The sequence below is a fragment of the Somniosus microcephalus genome, chromosome 5, assembly GCF_052327205.1.
Source record: "Somniosus microcephalus isolate GS21.2 chromosome 5, FLI_Smic_1.0, whole genome shotgun sequence".
NCBI classification, from domain to species: Eukaryota; Metazoa; Chordata; class Chondrichthyes; order Squaliformes; family Somniosidae; genus Somniosus; species Somniosus microcephalus.
Window position 1 is genome coordinate 264,123,128 of NC_140991.1, and position 22,962 is coordinate 264,146,089.

The 22,962-nt window shown below is 47.7% G+C and overlaps 1 long non-coding RNA gene across 1 annotated transcript; it reads left to right on the forward strand.

The window, feature by feature from the left end:
- The first annotated feature begins 1,974 nt into the window (after positions 1-1,974).
- LOC147117705 (uncharacterized) lies at positions 1,975-22,538 on the forward strand. The gene is made up of 2 exons (XR_015078303.1): positions 1,975-2,073; positions 21,775-22,538. It is a non-coding gene; the product is annotated as an uncharacterized LOC147117705 (long non-coding RNA).
- The last annotated feature ends 424 nt before the right edge of the window (positions 22,539-22,962 follow it).

The window sequence follows — 22,962 nt, forward strand, 5'->3', positions numbered from 1 at the left end:
GATTATATGGTGCGTGACTTGGAGGGGAACTTGGAGGTGATAGTGTTCCCATGCATCTGTTGCTTTTGTCCTTCTAGGTGGTAGAGGCCGTGGGTTTGGGAGGTGCTGTCGAAGGAGCCTTGACGAGATGCTGCAATACATCCTGTAGATGGTACACACTGCAGCCACGGTACGTGAGTGGTGGAGAGAGTGGATGTTTATGCTGGTGGATTAGGTGCCGATCAAGTGGATTGTTTTGTCCTGGATGGTGTTGAGCTCCTGGACTATTGTTGTAACTGCACCCATCCAGGCAAGTGGAGAGTATTCCATCACATTCCTGACTTGTGTCTTGTAGGTGGTTCAGAGGCTCTGTGGAGACAGGAGGTGAGACACTCACTGTAGAATACCCAGCTTCTGACCTGCTCTAGTAGCCATGGCATTTATGTGGCTAGTCCAGTTGAGTTTCTGGTCAATGGTGAACCCCAGGGCGTTGACCCTGAGAAGTGCACATGAGGGCACGTATGAAAGACATGGGGGCAGAATTTGAACATCCTTGCGCCCATTTCCTGGTCGTTAAATCGCCATTTTAAGTTCAATGCAAATACAAATTGGGAGAGTTGTAAAACGGGCTGCCAATTTGCTCACTATCACATTTACGTGCCAGCAATGCAATCGTGTGTTTTGATTTAATGAATGCCATCAAACTAATGCGAAGATGCTTGTGAAACGCATGCGATTTTAACTCAGGCCGGGCGTCCTGCGGGTGAGGGGGTGGCCGAAGCGGGAGGCAAACTCCTGGGCCTCATCTGCATGACGTGAGTCTCCTGGGAGGAGGGGACAGCTGGCCAGTGGGCGGGAGATAATGTTGGGCCGGGGACTGAAGGAACCATCCCGCACCACTCTCAGCTAAGTGGCTGGAAAGGGGTTGGGGAAGGCCTCGCAATTGGGGGTGGGGTGGGGGGGGGAGGGTGCGGGGGGTGGGAGTGAAGCCCTGGGCAAGGGGTGGCTTAGATTTTCCTTATGGGCCCCGAAGGAGCACTCCTGCTCTTTCTGGCCCCACAAGGAAAGTAAAAATAAAATAAAAAGACTTTTTTAACCTCTTTTGGCCTTGACTCTTTTTTCCGTTAGTTTGGCCTGGCAGGAAACTACAATTGCTTCCCTGCACAGGCCTCCGGCTAAGGTAGCAGTTGGGCCCAAAAAATGTCATCAGAGCCTGACCTGCATATTTAAACAAGGACCTTGTCGGTTTCCAACAAGTGTCCCTCTCGCTTGCTCGGAAGAGCGGGTTAAAATCGGAAACTGCAGAAACAGAGCGCAACTTCGGCGGGTAAGTTCCGCGGCAATTTTAACTCCCCGATTTCTACTGGCGGGCAGTGATCAAATTGCCCCAATAAAAATTAGAAACAAACTGCCCGTGTTGGCATTTGTCCTCCAAATGCGCAGTTGTCCAAATCGCCTGTGCCCGCTCAGAATGGCTCCGCAAGTTCCGGGTTTCTGCATGGGCTGCGCACCGGTCAAAACCCGGAACTTGCCATCTGTCAAGTTTCTTCTTGACAGGTTGTCCGCATGCGCCCCCGAAACACTTCCGCCGGCACAGAGTTGGGCTATTTGCCCAGCTACTGCCCAGCGAATGCGCACGAAACCCTATCACCTGGTAAAAGCAGACGTAGGGCCCGCTTTTACCAGTGTAAGGGTTGAAATGAATGTTAAATTAAAATTTTAAAAATGATTTAAAACATACAAAAACATTTAAAAGTAGTTCATGTAGATTTTGGGCCAGATTAAAATGTTTTCATTATTTTTCAAAAAATAAATTTTTATTTTACACGCTTAATCAAAGGGACTTTTAATTAATTTTGAACATGGGAACATTTTTTTTAATTATTAGAATTGTGTTTTATTTGGGGATTTCTCAATAGGTTCTGTTCGTAAATGGAATCCCCATACGCTTATGAGGAATCCCCCTTTCTAATTGGTTGGCCTGGCCCACGTGATCCCAGGGAGGCTTCCGAACTGCCTGAGTTCCTGGGATCCGTGGGCCTTTACGCAAACATACGCCTGGAGGCCCAGGACTCGAAGCTCCGGAGCCACCAGGTACTTTCGTATTTTTTTTTCGGGTCGGAGGCACGCCTCCAATTGCAAATTTCGGCCCATGGTCTCTGCTCCAATCACGAAGACTTCCACAGCCTCACAACCCTCTGTGTTAAACAAGAATGTTTCTCCTGCTCTCCGAACTAAATCTCTTACAATTCATCTTATAACTATGTCCCTTTGTTCGAGACTCCTCAATCACTAGAAATAATCTCTTTCTATCTAATCCGTCCCATGCCTTTATAATCTTAAACACCTCTATTAAATCACTCCGTAATCTCTACATGCTCCAATACAACATGAGAAGAGAAGAATGAGGTTATTGAGTGTGGAGTGGAGTGAACCTGTGGCTTAGTGGGAGCATTCCCACTTCTAAGTGAGAAGGTATGTGGTTTGAATGCCCCTGTAGAGAGTCCCACGAATGGCTTCTGTGTGACATCCAGTGGGATACTTCTGTTTGGTGGGTGTGGGTGTGGGCACCCCTCCGCCCCCCCCCCCACTCAATGTACGGGCTGTGGGGGCCCATAAAACCCTCCCACCGTATAGGACTAACCACCCTATGGACTGATGTAAAGATGGTTACAAGCCATGAAAGGAGCCTGTCAGACTGTTGCTCAGTCTACGAATTCTTCCACTAGTTCACAGCATTCTCCAGTGTGCGAAGTATGCAATGAAAAGCACTGCAGCTGTACAGAAAGATCAGCAAATCGACAGCTTAATCAGTGGAAGGATTGTGTTGTAAATTGCCTCTTTACGTAGCTAACCTGGAGATTTTCTTTTAAAAAACAGGAGTTTTAAAAATAATTTAGTCAGTCTCAGGGTCAGCTAAACTTCTGGGTTATTTTCTGTTGAGTACCTGGTTCATTTCCAAGCCGTTACTAAAGCAATATGGGGGTGGAGTTTCCACTTTGGGTGCAATCGGCAATCCGGGCGCAAATTGTGCTTGAAATTGCTCTGGTTTTCTGAAGTGAAATTATGGTTCAAGTTTCGGCCCAAACTCATTTACATAATCATAAATGTAACCAGCACAATCGGGCAGCGTTTTAGAAAGTAATTATTTTTTTTCCCTTGCTTTAAAAACTATTGATTAACCTATTTAAGAGTGGTAAGCTGGTGCAGTTTTATTAATACAGTTGAAAATGGGTTTATCACAAAAAATAAGCATTTTTACTAAGTGTGTCTAGCCCCACTACCTGTGAGTAACCTGATTTTAAATGACTTGAAAAAAACTATCCTGAACCATTTACTAGTTTCATTTATGTACACTAGTCAGTTTCTTAGTAAATTAAATAAATTTTAATATATAAAACCTTTTAAAACGTGCCTACTAGTGCCTTTGCACCTAAAAGTCCAAGCTTAACTTGAAGAGCCTCCTTCAACGGTTGCAAATTGGCGACTACAACCACTGCCTGCCTCTTTAGGCGCTAACAAGTGGCGCTACTCAGCCAATTTCTCCCCCTATGACTCTATAATAGCCTAGGGTTTCTGCTAGCTTGTGCTGGTTCCTGAAATCGGCTAAACCAGCGTAAAAGATCACGAAATTTTAAACACAAGTTATATCGAGCGTTAAATCGGTTTCCGAGATCTTTAATGCTGGTTTAAAAAACATCGCGCTGAAAGCCAGCCCCGCCGACAAAACTGGCCACGCCCAAAGATTGAAATAATGAGCATGTACTGTCAGTTGGAAGCACTCTCGCCTCTGATTCAGAAGGTTGTGGGTTCAAGTCCCACTCCAGAGACTTGAGCACAAAAATCTAGGCTGACACTCGGTGCTGTACTGAGGGACTGCTGCACTGTTGGATGTGCCGTCTTTCGGATGAGACGTTAAACTGAGGCCCCGTCTGCTCTCTCAGGCGAACGTAAAAGATCCCATGGCACTATTTCGAAGAAGAGCAGGGGAGTTATCCCCAGTGTCCTGGCCAATAATTATCCCTCAATCAATATCACTAAAAAAACAGATTATCTGGTCATTATCACATTGCTATTTGTGGGAGCTTGCTGTGCTCAAATTGGCTGTCGTGTTTCTTACATTACAACAGTGACTACACTCTACACTTCAAAAAGTACTTCATTGGCTGTAAAGTGCTTTGGGACGTCCTGAGGTTGTGAAAGGCGCTATATAAATGCAAGTCTTTTTTTTTTTCATGGCAACTTTCTGACGCCAATTTCTAGGCCATAGAGTCATAATCATAGGCCTAGAAATTGGGTTGGGGCGCCAAAGTGGCGCAAAAGTCGCCTGAGCGCAGGATTTAGCGCAGCGTTGGAGGCTTCAGCAGTTGTCAGAAACCCAGTTTCAGCGCCCCTCGAGGGACACGGGGCGAGGCTCGAGGCGCTCCGCATCCCTCTTAGGGCGCTGAAACTGAATATCGCAGCGCAACGTGCCGCAGCGCCACATGCTGCGGCATGGCACGCTGCAGTACTGCAGGCCTTCCTCCCACTGTTAAGGGGGAGGGGCCTGCAACAGCGCGATCCCCGCTCGCGAGTGCCGGCAACCGAGCCTGGCACCAAGGAGAAGTGCTGGGCTCTCGGGGAAACAGCTGGCAATGCTGTGTGGGGGGGGTTAGGAGGCCGGGGACGGAGGTGCTGGCAGGCGGCCGCCGAAAAAGGCGGCCACCCCGCACCTCCACCTTAACTTGCGCCGCTGCCGGCACAGTAAGGCCCCGTGAACCGGGCGCGGGTAGCGAACGGCGTAACGGCGGCGTTCGCTACCAAATATCGCAAACGGGGCGTGAATGGGGTGCTGCGCTCACCGATGACGTCATCGGTGGCGGCGCAGCGCAAAAGGCTAACGCCACCATTATCGCCCCAACTCAATATCCTGGGAGGCGCAGCCAGTGGCGCTCCAGCCACTGCCTGCCTCTTTAGGCGCTAACAAGTGGCGCTACTCACCCAATTTCTCCCCCATAGAGTCATAACTGCACAGAAGGAGGCCATTTGGCCCATCGTGTCCATGCCGGCTCTCTGTAGAGCAATCCAGTCAGTCCCATTCCCCTGCTCTATCCCTGTAGCCCTGCAAGTTTATTTCCCTCAAGTGCCTACCCAGTCTCCCCTTGAAAACATTGAGTGTCGCCGTTTCCACCACTTGCGTCGGCAGCGAATTCCAGGTCATCACCACTCGCTGCGTAAAAAAAGTATTTCCACACGTCCCCCCTGTATCTCTTGCCCAAAACTTTAAATCTGTGCCCCCTAGTCCTTGTACCATCAACTAGTGGGAACAGCCTTTCCCGTTTAACCTATCCAAACCCATCATAATCTTGTACACCTCTATCAAATCATCTCTCAACCTCCTTTGCTCTAATGAAAACAAATCCAGCTTCTCCAACCTGTCCTTGTAACTAAGATCTCCCATCGCTGGAACCATTCTGGTAAATCTCTGCTGCACCCTCTCGAGGGCCTTCACATCCTTCCTAAAGTGGTGACCAGAACTGTACGCAATACTCCAGTTGTGGTCTAACCAGCGCTTTATAAAGGTTCAGTATAACTTCTCTACTTTTGTACTCAATATCTCGATTTATGAAGCCCAAGATCCCATATGCTTTGTTAACCACTCTCTCAATATGTCCTGCCACATTCAGGGACCTATGCACATTAACTCCCAGGTCCCTCTGTCCCTGCACACTCTTTAAAACTGTGCCATTAAGTGTATATTGCCTCTCCCTGTTCCTTCTGTAAAATGCATCACCTCACACTTCTCTGTATTAAATTCCATCTGCCATTTGTCTGCCCATTCTGCTAGCCTTTCTATGTCCTGTTGCAGTCGATTGGTATCATCACCACTGTTTGCCACACTCCGAAGTTTGGTGTCATCGGCAAATTTAGAAATTCTACTCTATATTCCAATATCCAGGTCATTTATATATATATCAAAAAAAGCAGTGGCCCAAGTACTGACCCTTGGGGAACACCACTGTCTACCATCCTCCAGTCTGAAAAACAGCCATTTACCACAACTCACTGTTTTCTGTCCTTAAGCCAATTCCTTATCCAAGCTGTCACCGACCCACCTATTCCATGAGCCTCAATTTTGTTAACCAGCCTTCTATGTGGTACTTTGTCAAACGCCTTCCGAAAATCCATGTAGACAACATCCATTGCATTCCCTTCATCAATCCTCTCTGTTACTTCATCAAAAAATTCAATTAGATTAGTCAAACACGATCTGCCTTTTACAAATCTGTGTTGGCTCTCCTTAATTAGCTTAAACCTCTCCAAGTGCCCGTTAATTTTTTCCTTGATTATTGTTTCTAAAACTTTACCCACCACTGATGTTAAACTGACCAGCCTGTAGTTACTAGGATTGTCCTTACACCTTTTCTTGAACAATGGTGTCACATTTGCCACTTTCCAATCCTTAGGCACCTCCCCCGCATCTTGGGAAGATTGGAAAATTATGGCAAGTCCTTCCACTATCTCCTCCCCCAATTTCCTTAGCAACCTGGGATGCAAGCCATCTGGACCAGGCGACTTGTCCACTCTAAGCATACTCAGCCTTTCTAGTATATCCTGTTTATCAATTTTCACCCCTTCCATTGCTTCTACCTTTTCCACTTCTACCGATATTTTGTCAGCATCCACCTCCTTAGTAAACACTGATACAAAGTACTCGTTGAGTATTCTAGCCTTGCCCTGTGCCTCTAATCATATATGACCTTCTTTGTCTCTAATAGGCCCCACCCCACCTCTTACTACCCGCTTACTGTTTACATGCCAGTAGAAGATTTTTGGGTTTCCTTTTTTGTTAACCGCCATTCTACTCTCATATTCTCTCTTTGCCAATCTTATTTTCATCTTCACATCCCCTCTCAACTTATTGTATTTGGCCTGGTTCTCCCTTGAAGAATTCACCTGACATGCATCATACGCCCTCTTTTTTTGTTTCATCATCTTCTCTATCTCCTTCGTCATCCAAGGAGCCCTTGCTTTGTTTCCCTTACCCTTCCCTCTTGTTGGAATGTACCTAGCCTGTACTTGGAACATCTCCTCCTTAAAGATCACCCATTGTTCCAATACAGTTTTTCCTGTCAGTCTTTCGTTCCATTTTACCCTGGCTAGATCCTTTTGTATCCCATTGAAATTAGCCCTATTCCAGTTTAGAAGTTCCACTCTAGATTGTTACTTGCTCCTCTCCATTGCTAATTTAAATCTTATGATACGATGATCATTCGTACCCAAGTGGTCTCCCACAGACACTTGGTTGACCTGGCCCACCTCATTCCCCAGCACCACATCCAGCAATGCCTCCTTCCTAGTTGGGCCAAGAACATACTGGTCAAGGAATTCTCCTGAACACATTTCAGAAATTCCTCCCCCTCCTTTCCTTTCACCCTAGCATTATCCTAATCGATATTTGGGTAATTAAAGTCCTCCAATATCACCACTCTATAGCTCTTCCATATCTCTTCGATTTCCCTGCAGATTTGCTCCCCTACCTCCCTCTCACTATTTGGAGGCCTATAGAATACCCCCAATAGCGTGATCATATCCTTTTTGCTCCTCAACTCTAACCAAATGGATTCTGTCCTTGTCCCCTCAAGAACATCCTCCCTTTTCAACACTACAATGTCTTCCTTAATCAGCACTGCCACCCCACCTCCCTTTTTTCCTTCCCTATCTTTTCTGAACACCTTGTACCCTTGATTATTAAGTGCCCAGTCACCACCGTTTTTAAGCCACGTTTCCGTTATTGCCACAACATCATATTGCCACACGACTAATTGTGCTTGTAGCTCACCAACCTTATTTATCACACTTGTGCGTTTACGTACATGCATTCTAAACCCATTCTTGAATTTTTTGTAGTCTTTCTTAGTCTGCTCCAATCTAATATGTACTACTATCGCCTCTAGTACTATCTTCTCCAGTACTATCCAACACAATCACTCTTTTATGCATCTTATTCCTCTTTTCTACTCCTATATGCTGGTGCCCACCCCCCTGCCAAGCTAGTTTAAACCCTCCCCAACAGCACTAACAAACCTCCCCGTGAGAATATTGGTCCCAGCTCTGTTGAGATGTAACCCATCCGGCTTGTACAGATCCCACCTTTCCCAGAAATGGTCCCAATGCCTCAGGAATCTAAAGCCCTCCCTCCTGCACCATCTCTCCAGCCCACACATTCATCTGTTCTATCCTCCTATCCCTGTACTCACTAGCATGTGACACCGGGAGTAATTCAGAGATTACTACCTTTGAGTTCCTGCTTTTTAATCTCTCTCCTAGCTCCCTAAACTCTGCCTGCAGGACCTCATCCCTCTTTCTGCTTATGTCGTTGGTACCGATATGGACAACGACCTCTGGCTGTTCACCCTCCCCCCTCAGAGTGTCCTGCAGCTGCTCAGTGACATCCTTGTTTAAGAAATTTAACTTCCTCTCAGCAAGACCATCTACATCCACCTCAAAAATATCAGCATTTCTGCCCATAGCTTCTGAACCTGGCATTCGAGTCGTCTAGATTTGAGTTCTTCAACACAGTCCTGACCAGTCTGCCTAGCATCAGCTTATATAAACTCCATCTCATCCAAAACTTCACGGCTCACATTCTATCGCACAGCCATCATCCTGTCCATTTAGCTCACCTGTCCCCCAACCCATTGACTTTGAGATCTTTGTCCTTCTTTACAGGTCCCTCCATCACCTTTCCTCACCTGATCTCTACAACCTCCTGAGCCCTACATACCAACACGTACATTCCACTCCTCTCACTCTGACCTCCTCTTCATCTCCTGCACACATGCCCCCATCCCTCACTCTATTTTAGTGGTAAAGCTTTCAGCCACCTTGGCCCTACTATTTGGAATACTCTTCCTAAACCCTTCATTCTTGTTACCTCTCTCCACTATCAAAAGCCTTCTCAAAACTGCTCTCTTCAATGATGCATTTGGTCAACTATCCCGAATTAGCCCCACAGACTATTGTCTGTTTTTTCTCCTTTGTGAAGCATCTTGGGACAGTCATTATTTTAAGGGCACTGGGGACTAAATCGGGCTCTATATCGCCTGTTTTTTAGGCGCTACGAGGCCTCCTAAAGTGCAAAAAATGAATCCGCGATGCACGCGCATACTTCCATGGGGAAGTATGCCAGACGGCATCTTGGTAAAGGGGTTTGCGCAGGAGAACCTAATAACCACTGGCAACAGACAGAGCAGGCAGATTATGACATCAATCAGTGTGCAATGTTGATATGACGCCAGCGCTGCCATTTTCGAACGCCAGCGCTCCAGCCTATGCCTTGTCTTAACCTCGCACAGCTGAACATGACATTAAACGGCATGAAGGTCCCCCCCATCAGAGTCACTTAAAGGGATCATGAACTACTTACAGGTTAGTTGCTGGATTATTTCTTCTGATGGCTGTTGCAATTGTACACGTTTTTGAAGCTTTTCTATACTTGCCTAAAGTTACAATAGTCTACAGGTAGTGGTCTGGCTGGTGCTGAATTACTTTTATGTTTATTTAAAAGCTTGTGCTGAAACAAGTTGCTTCCAGACATGGGTGGCTTGGTAGGCCTTCCTATTGGAATTGAGCAAGTTTGGGAGATAGAAGAGAGGCCACGCAGAGCAGGATAAGCTGCTAGAAGGGGAGGAGGAGGATGGGAAGATGGGGTCTCAGCAAGCGAACATATCCGCCGAAGGTCTTAAGGGAACAATTCTCTTACTCAGTGAGGAACAATGCTTGAGACGTCTTCGCTTCACTAAAGAGGTCGTGAGTGAAATCTGCCAACTGCTGCACCCACAACTGCAACCTCAAAGCAGGGCCTGTGGCTGTCAGGTTGACCATGGCTTCTAACTTTTATGTATCCAGGCTGCTGCTGGAAATATAAGCAACATCTCACAATTGGCAGTATGCTGCTGCATAAGGGAGGTCATTGAGGCTCTCTATACACAGAGAGACAGCTTCATCTCATTCCCTCTTACCAAAGACAAGCAGGCAGCGTGAGAATGAGCGTTTGCTCAGATTGCAGGCTTCCCCTTGATGCAGGATGCCATTGATTGCACGCACATTGCCCTGTGTGCGCCTCATGTGAACTCTGCCATTTTCCTGAACTGAAAGGGATTCCACTCCCTCAATGTGTAGCTGGTGCACAGGCAGCACATCATGCAGGTGAATGCCCGTTGGCCTGGAGTAGTCACGATACCTTCATCTGTGGCAGTCCTCTGTGCCAGCTGTATTTGACTGATCATGGCAAGTCAAAGGCTGGCTACTGGAAGTCAAGGGTTATGCATTCATGTCATGGTTCATGACTCCAATTCGGAACCCACTCACACGAGCACAGCCGGCCTACAATAAGAGCCATGCTGCCACAAGGAACATTATAGAGCACAACATCGACATCCTCAAACAACGCTTCCGCTGCCTGGACCACGCTGGAGGAGCCCTGCAGTACTCTGCTGAGTGGGTATCAAGATTTGTGGTAGTATGCTGCATGCTGCACAACCTGGCCATTATGAGGGAACAGCCCTTGACACCACCTATCAGGTGAGAAGTTGAGGAGCAGGAGCACGGGGAAGCGGAGGAGGAGGAGAAGAAAGTGGAGGAGGCGGAAGTGCAACAGGAAGTGGAGGAACTGGAAGAGGAAGGGAGGCTACAACGTGGACAGCCCCTTTCAGCCTGTGCTCTACTGAAATAATTAATGAGCGAAATGAGTAACCTCAACCATACCTCCCCATTCACCAGCCATCCCACGCTCCTTACCTTTCCTCACTGACCATCATATTGTCCCCCTTCTGACAACACAAAAAATACCCACTAGAAAATTCACATTCCAATCCAAATTTATAAACTTAATAATTACATAATGCAAACAAAAATAAAATGATCACCCTTTGTGCCTGTCTTCTCTGTGCCTTTGCCTATTCTAGTGCTCTATAAGGTGCTTCCCCAGTGGCTGCAGCATAGGTGGTGGAGGTCTGCTGATCTCCCATTGAGGAGATTGCAGATGGCCTTGGAGGGCGACTTCGAGCAGTTCTGGGCCTAGAGGGCCCGGCTTCAGATTGCACCACCTCGGCCCGGGCTGCAGCAGTTTGGGCTGGCTGGCTGACAGGCAACAACAAGGGCATTGGCAGAGTTTCAGGGGTGGAAGCAGGAATGCTGTCATCCTGAGAGAGGACAGCAGGTTCGTGCTCCATGGACTGCTGTGATGCCCTGGAAGCCCCTTTGAACAGTGATATCCAGACCCATGATAGCAGCAGTCTGACTTGCAAGGCAACATCTGAGCTTCCATTGCTGTACTCAGACCTTTGATGGAAGATGTTTTTTTTACGTTCTTGGGATGAGGGCGTCGCTGGCAAGGCCAGCATTTATTGCCCATCCATAATTGCCCTTGAGAAGGTGGCAGTGAGCCGCCTTCTAGAACCACTGCAGTCTGCATGGTGAAGGTACTCCCACAGTTCTATTAGGGAGGGAGTTCCAGGATTTTGACCCAGCGACTATGAAGGAACGACGATATATTTCCAAGTCAGGATGGTACGTGACTTGGAGGGGAACTTGGAGGGGATGGTGTTCCCACAAACCTGCTGCCCTTGTCCTTCTAGGTGGTAAAGGTCGTGGGTTTGGGAGGTGCTGCCGAAGAAATCTTGGCGAGTTGCTGCAGTGCATCTTGTAGATGGCACGGCGTGTCAATGGTGGAGGGAGTGAATGTTTAAGATGGTGGAGGGGGTGCCAATCAAGCGGGCTGCTTTGTCCTGGATGGTGTCGAGCTTCTTGAGTGTTGTTGGAGCTGCACTCATCTAGGCAAGTGGAGAGTATTCATCACACTCCTGACTTGTGCCTTGTAGATGGTGGAAAGGCTTTGGGGAGTCAGGAGGTGAGACACTCGCCACAGATTACCCAGCCTCTGACCCTTTGTAGTCACAGTATTTATGTGGCTGGTCCAGTTAGGTTTCTGGTCAGTGGTGACCCCAGGTTGTTGATGCTGGGGGATTTGGCGATGGTAATGCCATTGAATGTCAAGGGGTAGTGGTTAGATGCTCTCTTGTTGGAAATAGTCATTGCCTGGCATTTGTGTGGCGCGAATGTTACTTGCCACTTATCAGCCCAAGCCTGAATGTCGTCCAAGTCTTGCTGCATGCGGGCATGGACTGCTTCATTATCTGAGGAGTTGTGAATGAAACTGAACACTGAGCAATCATCAGAGAACATCCCCACTCCTGACCTTATGATAGAGGGAAGGTCATTGATGAAGCAGCTGAAGATGATTGGGCCTAGGACACTGCCCTGAGGAACGCCTGCAGCGATGTCCTGGGGCTGAGAGGTTTGGCCTCCATCAACCACAACCATCTTCCTCTGTGCTAGGTATGACTCCAGCCAGTTTGTGCTGCAATGCAAGCTGTGACATCAGCCAACTGACATTGCATCATGGTGGGTTCCACAAGTGTGCTGATGCAGGAAAGGATGGGCTCCAAGCTCTGCGCAAAGCACTGTGCCCCAAGTTGGTGCTGCACTTGCTCCTTGACATTGAGTGCAAGCTGTCTGGCAGGCTTTCCAGTGCACCAAGCATTTGGTTGTGTTCATCCATCAGCCTTCCTCTGTAGCTTGGCCCAGCAAAGTCCTCATCTCAGTCCTCTGCAACAGAACTAGTGTATGACTTGGCCCTCTGGCCTGCTGACACCTGCATTATCTTTGCCCCCCCGCCCTGGCTCCTGTGCACTTGTGCCCGGTGTCTCACCACGTGCAGGGGACACCTTTATCCTATCCTCTAAAATGAGCGCAGTGTCAATATCTGAGCTGGTGGCTGCGACTGTAAGATTGAGTGACGGTGTCTCTTCATCTTCACTTTCTTCTTCCTCCACTTACTGGGCAAGTTCCAGTTCTTGGGTATCTGAAATGAAAAAGGGTCAAGGCATAGGGTCTTTTAATGGAAGAGGAGAAAGTAAGAAGTGAGTGCTTACAGTCTCTCAGAGACTGAGGGATGAGGGAGAAGTAGGATGAGAGAAGGAGGATTAGGTATGCGGATACCCTCATTATTGATCGCTTCAGTGCCGCCAGTGGCCACGGACTCAGTGATGCCCCTTCCCCTGATGATCAGCACTGTCTCCTCCTATACTGTTAAAATATGCAGGCACGCTTGTCCTCCTCCAGTTCTTTCTTGCTGCCTCCTGTTATGCGCCATCTTCTCCTGCAAGAAAGAGGTAAGTGTGTCAGTGAGTGTCCTTCAATATGTTTGAGTGATGTGGCTGTCATGGTTGAATAGCTGCCAGTGCATGTGAGCTGTGAGTTGTGGGTGCGAGGCTTGCAACAGTGCTACGTGTATGAGGGTGAGGTAAAGCATATGCGGGTTGAGTCCTGATTGATAGAGATTCTCGGTAGGTAGTTGATGGGGGTGCAGTTGCTCAGCTGGTAGCACCCTTGCTTCTGAGTCAGAAATTTGTGGGTTCAAGTCCCACTCCAGTACTTGAGCGCAAAAATCTAGGCTGACACTACTGAGGGAGTGCTGCACTGTCAGAGGTGCTGTCTTTCGAATGAGACGTTAAACCGAGGTCCCGTCTGCTCTCTCAGGTGGACATAAAAGATCCCATGGCACTATTTTGAAGAAGAGCAGGGGAGTTATCCCCTGTGTCCTGGCCAATATTTATCCCTCAACCAGATTATCTGGTCATTATCACATTGCTGTTTGTGAGACCTTGCTGTGCGCAAATTGGCTGCTGAGCTTCCCACGTTACAATAGTTGGCTGGAATTTTCTGGGGTCCATGTGGGCGCGATCAGAGACGGGTCGGGTGGGAAATTTGAAAAATATCGGAGCAGGTTGGCATCCCGCCCCCACGCGCCTTTCCCTCGGGCGCGTTTGCTGGTGCGGCAGCGACCTGACCGGCAGAGGCGGGTGACCTAATTGAAATCATCATAAGTTTGTTGGCAGACACTTAAGAGCCTTTTTCTCCCTACCTTTCAAATCTCCCTGCATGGCCACAGGATTCACGCAGCTCGGGAACCACACCTTGTTGAGTGGCCATTGCTCCAGCTGATTACGTGACAGTATGAAATGTGTTATAAAAGCTCTGACCTCACAGCTGATCACTTTCCTCAGGCAGAAGTTGTTGCTGACTGCATTCCCAGCACAGATTTAACTTTCTGCAGGCTGCAAGTGTTTCCAGCAAAATCTCCATCCAGTGCCACTTCATTGGAAGAACCACTCTCACCATTGACAGATTGCTTCTGTCAACTCTACTTGACCTGCCATCTATTCCATCAGCATGGATGCTGTTTATACTGTCTCACCTCGGTCCTCAGAATCCCACCGCGATCAGCTCCAACACCAGCAGCACCAGGCACACCAACAGCACCAACAACAACACCACCAACCTTCTCCGCAACCACCTGATGCTGCACAGGACAGAGGGCATCAGCACCCAAGCACATTGCTACCTGACAGGCCAGGGATGGCCTCATCTTGGCCAGATTTACTTAACTTTACACTGTACACCCTGGCTGCCACTTGCTGCGCCAGGTTGGTACCACCCCACTGCAAAACCATAAACCATCCCCACAATGACCAAGCCATTCACCATTGGTGGAGGTACAGTTATGTCTCACCATTAACTACAACTAACTAAGCCACTTCCAAAGGTGTGCAAAAATTTCTCCAAGTGGTGAAAATAAAGATTTTTATTGTTGGGCTCACATTAACGGAAACTTGATTTTAACATTGAATAAAACACCCAAGTGGCTACATTTATGAATCTACTTGTGTCTCATCTTTCTCTTACGCATGCTTCTACGTGGTGCTACCCCTGTGGCTTCAGCAGAGGTAGAGGCAGCCTGCTCACTTCCCTGCTGCGACTGCTTAGACACTCTTGGTGGACGTCCTCTGGGTTTTGGAGCCTCTGATGGCCCCGCCAAAGTCTGTTCCTCCTGCGACTGTGCAGGGGCAGACTTGCCATCACGATCCAAGGAGGAATCTGGGGCTCTGACGGAGGAGGTGGCAACGGGGGAGAAGTGTAAGTGCTTTGAGAGGAGCCCCCACTTCCATCTCCCCTCTCACCATCATCCCTCTCATGGGCCACCCACACTTCCCTGCTAGCAAGGAGCTGGAGAGCACCTTACTGCACAGCAGTGGGGCCATGAGGACTCACATCTATACTGACATCCCTCCTAGAGAGGAGGCCTATGAGCCTCTGCCATCTATTCTCCATAGATACCATATGCTCATGTGAGTGACACATCAGCTGCTCCACGCAGTTGGCCATCCTATCCATGGAAGAGCCTACAGTCATCATCACCTGTGACACGGTGGTTCTCATGTTGGAGATGGACTCCTCCATTCTCTGAGCATTTGCAGACATTGCGGTTGCAAAACCTGTCAAAGCCTCCTGCACTTCTTGCTGCACCTCCAGGAATGCCCTCTTTCTGGATGGCCCCCGAGGCTTAGCGTCTGCATGCAGCTGAGCAGGGCTTGGAGCAACCTGCGGCCTCCGGCTAGGAGTTTCCACTGCTGTCCCGGTCTCCACCATCTCCTCTTGCTCACTTGTGAATCACCAGGTGACAACTCCACTCTATCTTGCGTGGGACCCACTGAGGTGTGTGTTTCTGCACTGGTGCTGGGTGCGCCTATGTCTGGTGATGGTACACCCTCAGAGGCTGGAGGCTCCTCTGAGGAGTCGTCTTCCTCCTGGACATTGGGGGGGGGAGAGAGTGGGGGTGCTCTTGATGGACCTGTGGGAGAGTAAAGAGATGAGGTAGATATGTCATATGAAGAATGGGTACAGATACCATTATGCACATGATGACCATTCACTGGCTGCTGACAGCAGTCCCCATATGAGCTACTGATGTATTCCATGTAGCTGTTTGATTTGTAATTCTGTTACCAGGTTGCTAAGATGTCCCCCTCTCTCCGTCTCCTACCTCGAGCTGCTCGGCGAATCCTGACACTTATAATGCAGCCTCCTCTGCTATTGTGAGGGTAGCAAATAATGGTGTTCCACCTCCAGTTCGCTCCCTCTCCCTCTTATTGTGGGCTCTCTTTTCCTGCAAGGAGGGAATGAAGAGAAGGTTGAGTGAGAGTGATGGAATGAGTGTAACAAATGGATGGGTTAGATTTTTAGAGGGTGACTATGATGGAGTATGGTGGCAATGCCAAGTGGCCTCCTTGTGTGTTGTTAGTCAGTATGATTGCATTAGAATGAGGGTGAGTGTGAGGGGTGGCTAGTCAGATATGGATATGATAATGTAGATAGAGAGAAAGGGATGGGTGGACGTGCAAGGTATGTTGGTGTGAGCAATAATGTGCAGGAGTGGGCGTGGGAAGGCAGAGTGATGGGGATGTAATGAGCGGCACAGCAGGATGAAGTTGAGTGTGGCTTTGTACTCACTTTTCCTGATCTAATGAGATAATTGAAGTGCTTCCGGCACTGCACCCAGGCTCTCCTAACCACATCCGTGCTGTTGACCTCCTCTGCAATTTGGAGCCAGGCTCTTTTTGTCTCCTGTGGAGGTCTCCTCCGTCCATCGGAAGGAAAGAGGACCTCCCTGCGTGCTCTGACTCCCTCCACAAGCATACGGAGGGAATCATCGGAGAACCTGGGTGCAGCCCTCTGCCTCTGTGCAGTCAAGTTTCCAAGTGCTTGGAACAATTAAAAGCTCCAGTGCAGTGACTGCACACTCCTAGATGAACCTTCAAATGCAATGTGGCCATGGCTCCTTTAAATATCTCGGCTGAAAACGCGTCATCGATGACTTCATCAGACCCGCACCATTTAATTGGGCCGGGTAACGCACTGGGTGTGCTTAATAAGCCCCATTAGTGCAAAATCGATTTCTGGAGCGGGATGGAAGCAGCAATGGGGTCACGACCCGCCACGCCGACCGCCCACACCTGGCCCGCCCAGGTAAAGAAAATTCCAGCCATTGGCTGTAAAGCAGTTTGGGATGTCCAGTGGTTGTGAAAGGTGCTATATAAATGCTTTCTTTTTTGAATAGTGCAGTGGATGAGGCTAGTGGTGCAGTAGGTAGGATATGCCATTTGAATATGAACTCATTGATCTTGACAACTCGTGTGAGATTATTAATCTTCTTCCTGCACTGCATCCATGTTCATGGAGAAACACTCTTGTCATTGACCTCCGCTGCTATTTGTTCCCACTGCCTCCTGAGCGTGTGTTTGGATGGCCTCCTGCCTCCCCCTGTGGATACAGGACATCTCTCCTCCTTTCCACCTCTTCTGCCAAGGTCTCCAGTGTATTATTATTGGAAAATCTTGGCGCACACTCTCTTGCATGTTTAGCCATTCTTCAATATTTTACAGCACAGATTCAGCTTACAAATGACTCCTACCACTTCTTGCAGCCACAGTGCACCTCCCCTTTAAGAGGTGCAGGCTGCTTTTAAGTAGCACTAGCCACTCATGATATCGGGCCCCCTGCTGATGCGTGCAGCCAATGAATAGTGCTGGTTGCACGCAGCAATCATTTAAAACAGCAGGCAGCATGAAAGTAACGTGCTGCCTACAGTGCAATGAACGGGCGCGGGTTAACCGTGCAGCACGATCCCCACTCTCGTTTTCGGGTCTTATCTAATATAACCCCACTGTATATAAACTTGTTCCATGCAAAAATGAGCCCTTTAAAATAATGGAGATCCATTGGAAATGCACAGAACTTCTGCTTCTGAATCCTTTACTAATTTTGGCTTTAATCCCAAATGCTTTCTTGAGCGAGTCAGCGCAGAATGTGGCTGTGCATCTGCAGCAGCAACATGAAGTGACTTAGAGTGTTCTACAAATACTGTGCCTGGCCATCCTCAAACCTCAAATACTCCAGAGCTCTGTAAATAAAAAGACTTGCATTTATATAGCGCCTTTCATAACCTCAAGACGTCTCAAAGCTCTTTACAGTCAATTAAGTACTTTTGAAGTGAAGTCACTGTTGTAATGTAGGAAATATGATAGCCAATTAACAGATAAAACTTTTTTAGTGATGTTGATTGAGGGATAAATATTGGTCAGGGCACTGGGGATAACTCCCCTGCTCTTCTTCAAAATAGTGGCATGGGATCTTTTATGTCCACCCTCTTACTCAGAGGCGAGAGTGCTACCACTGAGCCAAGGCTGACACCTGTAACCCTAAGTAAAGGGTGTACTCCTGTTACTGGCACTAATTGGTAAAAGTGAAGTCTTGCCCATTGTACTTGCCCATTGGTGGCTCTAATTTTCATTTTCAATGTCGTTAAAAAAAAAAACCACCCACTGAAAAGGACAAGCTCGAAAAGTTTTTTGGGATTCGATGGGAATAGACACAAGGTCGGACGCACATACAATAGAGTCTTTGCCACTGAAACATATCTACTGGCAGCAGAATTAACAAGAAAAGTTGCACAAGAGGATTCTTTTGGCACCCTTCTTGACACACTATTAAATCATTTTCTGTATTTATGTTGAAAGTGCGTGACAGAGTCCTGTTCTTGCCCGCCTGTATGATAACAGGCATTTATCACGCAGGCCTCAGGGTGCCTGGAGCTGCTGTCAGGACTACCTTTCCCAATAACAGCTGCATCGCTTCCCACAGGCTCTATGTGCTATTCCAAACTGTCGACAGCAGCTGGAGAAAGTCTCGCAGGATCCACTCGCTAAACTTAAATGCCAACACCAATTTCGGGATCTCGCAGGTCACAGAGCACAGGCCGCACTCCACAAAACACCTCTGCGCGACATAAGTAGTTCCAGTGCTCCCCTAAATACACACACTGAATGAATGCAGGCTGCAAACATCAACAATAGGAACTTGCATTTATATGGCGGCTTTAACTGAGTAAAACGTTCCAAGGCGCTTCAGAGGAGTTTTATCAAACAAAATTGGACACCGAGCCACGTAAGGAGATATTGTATTAGAACAGGTAACCAAAAGCTTGGTCAAAGAGGTAGGACTTAAGGACCATCTTAAAGGGGGAGAGAGAGGTGGAGTTCTCAGATGGTTGTAGAGCTGGACGAGGTTACAAAGATAGGGAGGGATGAGGCCATGGAGAAATTTGACTTTGAAGTGTTGCTGGACAGGGAGCCAATATAGATCGGCGAGCACAGGCGTGATTGTTGAATGGGACTTGGTGCGAGTTAGAATACAGACAACAGAGGTTTGGATGAGCTCATGCTTACCTAACCACAGGCAAACTTTGTGCTGAGCGCAACATTCCATCCAGCCCAGAGTGTATGAAGGGTCTCCTCCTTCTCTAACATATAAAGGTAAATTCACAGATCCCCTGCTCCCAGTGGGGACCTAAGAAGGGAGGGAGTGTGGGTCATAGGATCTTCATCAACGTGTTGTAAAAAGAAAAAGAAAGAACTTGCATTTATATAGCGCCTTTTATGAACTCAAGACGTCCCAAAGCGCTTCATAGTGAATGAACTACATTTGAATTGTAGTCACTGTTGTGGTGTAGAAAACACAGCAGCTGAGCTGCACACAGCAAGCTCCCACAAACAGTAATGTGATAAATGACCAGATAATCTGTTATTTTTAAAAATGATGTTTAGAGAACTTCCCTGCCCTTCTTTGAAATACTGCCATGGGATCTTTCACATCCACCTGAGAGGGCAGACAAGGCTTTGGTTCAACGTTTCATCCAAAAGACAGCACCTCCATCAGTGCTGCACTCCCTCAGTATTGCACTGGAGAGTAAGCCTAGATTACATGCTGAAGTGGGAGCTTGAACCCACAACGTTCAGACTCAGAGATGAGAGTGCTACCACTGAGCCATGGCTGACACCTGACATTGTAACTCTAACTCCAACCCACACTCTTTTTGAGTGCCACTGGAAGCCTGGGATTGATGAATTTAACCTATAGTTACATCAATAATAACAACAACTTGGACTTAATGCAAAGAAATGCCCCAGCGTGCCTCATGACTAGGCATAATGAAAATGGACATGGAGTCAGGAAGGGAGATATTAGGGTGTTTGATGCTTACATCACTGGTGTTTTGATTTGGGTCATCCCAGTGTCTGATACTGGCAGAAACCCATCACCAAGTCTTCAAATATCACTACTGAGAAACTGGTACAGCTAGAGTTCAGGAATATGGGGAAGAGCAAGGGAGTGGATCTAATTGGATAGCTCTTTCAAAGAGCTGATGGGCCAAATGGCCTCCTTCTGTGCTGTATCATTCTATGATTCTGTTTGCTTGGCTACAATTAATATAAGGCAAAAGAATAAAATGCTGCAGATGCTGGACATCTGAAACATAGACAGAAAATGATGGAGACACTCAGCAGGTGAGGCAGCATCCGTTGAGAAAACACGAGTCAGTTGATGGTTCAGGTATAAACCCTGCCTCAGATTAATATTTGGCTTAATTGGCACTATTAGTACAGGCCATGATATGGACTTGAGACCATAATCTAGGCTGACATTTCAGTCCAGCACTGAGGGAGCACTGAATTGCCAAGAGGCGCTGTCTTTCGGATGAGATGTTAAACTGATGTCTGCTTGTTGCGGTGGATATAAAAGATCCCATGGCACTATTTGAAGAAGAGTAGGGAGTTCTCCTACTGTCCTAGTCAACATTCCTCCCTCAACCAAAACCATAATACAGGAAACTTTCATTTAAACGGAAGTTAAATCTCCGGAATGCTCTATCCACCGGCAAAATTCAGGAGTCGGTTCAGATAACTTTTTTTACTTTTCGTTGCTTTTTTTCTCCATTCCTGGCTCTGCAAGCGCCTAGCTGAAGCTGTTGCTTAGCTACAGAGACGCTTGCAAGCTGCGCCGACTGTTTTGAAGCTGTTGCTAAGCAACAGGGTTTGTTGCTAGATATGGAGCTCAGAAGCTCCGTATGTTTTAACATTAGCGCTGGTTTCTCCGGCAGTGTTGATCGACCGGCACCAGCTTGGTCCCGTCAGTGCCGGACACCAGAAAGTTTCCTGTAAACACATTATCCATTGGTGGCCGTGCCTTCAGCAATCTAGGCCCTAAGCTTTGAAATTACCTCCCTAAAACTCTTTGCCTTCCACCTCTCTCCTCCTTTGAGGTTCTGCTTAAAACCTACCTGTTTGACCAAGCATTTGGTCACCTGTCCTAATGTCTCCTTCTTTGGCTCGGTGTCAATTTTTACCTGATTGCACTCCTGTGTTAGTACGTTAAAGGCGCTATATAAATGTGAGTTGTTGTTGGTCATTCATTCAGTTGCTTTATGCACTTTGGCTGCTCCCTCTGCTTACATAACAGCAGTGACCATAGTTCACAAGTATTCTATTGATTGTGAGGTACCTTGGGATGTTCTAAGGACAGGACAAGGTGCAATATAAATGCTAACTCTTTCTTTCTTTAAACAGCGCAGCTCCACCAATACATAAATTGTCTGTGACCACGCAATGCCGATCATGCATCTGAATGGACATTTCCCAGGGAGTGCACATCCTTTACAACTCGTGGACCAGAACTCCTTCCAGGAGATAGACTGGCTACAAGGTTGACTCAATTTATTGTGGCGTGCAATGGGCAATGGAGGAAAGTCTCCTCCCTGGTAGTGGGACAGGGGCCACAGGCACCCGAGGATGAATGTGAAGGCTAAGAGGCACAAGGGACCCTAGCTGGTGCGAAATCAGAGTAGGAAGGGACCCCGACAACATTAGATGCTCACACAAAATGCCGCGACCCTGGAAACCATGAGCCGAACCGATTCTTATGGAGTAGATGCAACCTATTTCTTTCTGTCCCAATGCACTTGAAGCCGGACGTGTGAAGATTTTAATTAAGAACCGTGTATGTTTTCTTTTTCAGCCAAGATGCTCTTGTTTCCTTCTTTGTTTGAAAGTCTGCAGAAGACAAGTAAGTGCTCCTATCTGAAGAGTAATACATTTGAGCCACAAGTACTGGCTTCCTTCCTGGTTTCAAGTCTACACAAGGAAGGGACTGACCTCATCATGCAACAACTCTCCTCTTTCTTCATTGACTGTAACAGTGAATATGTTCAGCTTGGCGTACTGCAATGCCTGACTACTTTCCCTGTACCAGTGTGCCCAGAGGGCCCTGCATCTGCATTAGGAACTCCCTGCAATGTACCTACTGTGGGAGGCTAAGTACTTCTGGAGGTGTCTCCTGTCGCTGGTACAGCCGCACATCTCCTGTGCTACTGACACAGTTGATCAGCAGCCCATCCACCACCTTAAACATCCACTCCCTCCACCACCACTGCACCATGGCGGCAGTGTGTACTATCCACAGGAAGCACTGCAGCAACTCACCAAGGCTTCTTCGACAGCACCTCCCAAACCTCCAAACTTCACTATCTAGAAGGACAAGGGCAGCAGGTGCATAGGAACACTATTACATCCAAGTTTCACTCCAAGTCACACACCATCCTGACTTGGACATATATCACCGTTCGTTCATTGTCACTGGGCCAAAATCCTGGAACTCCCTACCGCACAGCACTGTGGGAGAACTTTCACCACATGGACTGCAGCGGTTTAAGAAGAAAGCCCACCACCACCACCTTTTCAAGGGCAACTAGGTATAGGCAATAAATGAATATAAAAATAAAACTGCCTGCAGTCTCCACTGGAGTTAGATTCCTCATGTATGCTACTGATTTGGGCAAGAGCAGGCCACAGCACAGCCCTGAGACATCTGAGCCCCTGCATCGTGGTTACCTGGATTTCTGTCCTGAAGCACGATGAGGCCCGCCAATGTCACATCTGGGATTTAGACCCCATGACTCAATAGCAACATTGGGCATGTTCATGAGAGTTGCTCCTACTGTGTCTCTGAAGTCCTTACAGTGGTTGCCAAGTGGTCAGTGGCAAAGTCCTGAGCAAACAATTACACTGTTATGGCACCAACTGTGTTGCAAAGGACAGTGAAGCCAAAACGCCTTGCACCATATGGTTGCCACTGACCAGCGTATACTTTTACGCTGATGCAGCATCCTTCTTTTGAACGATAGTCCTGATTCCTGGAATGGAGACA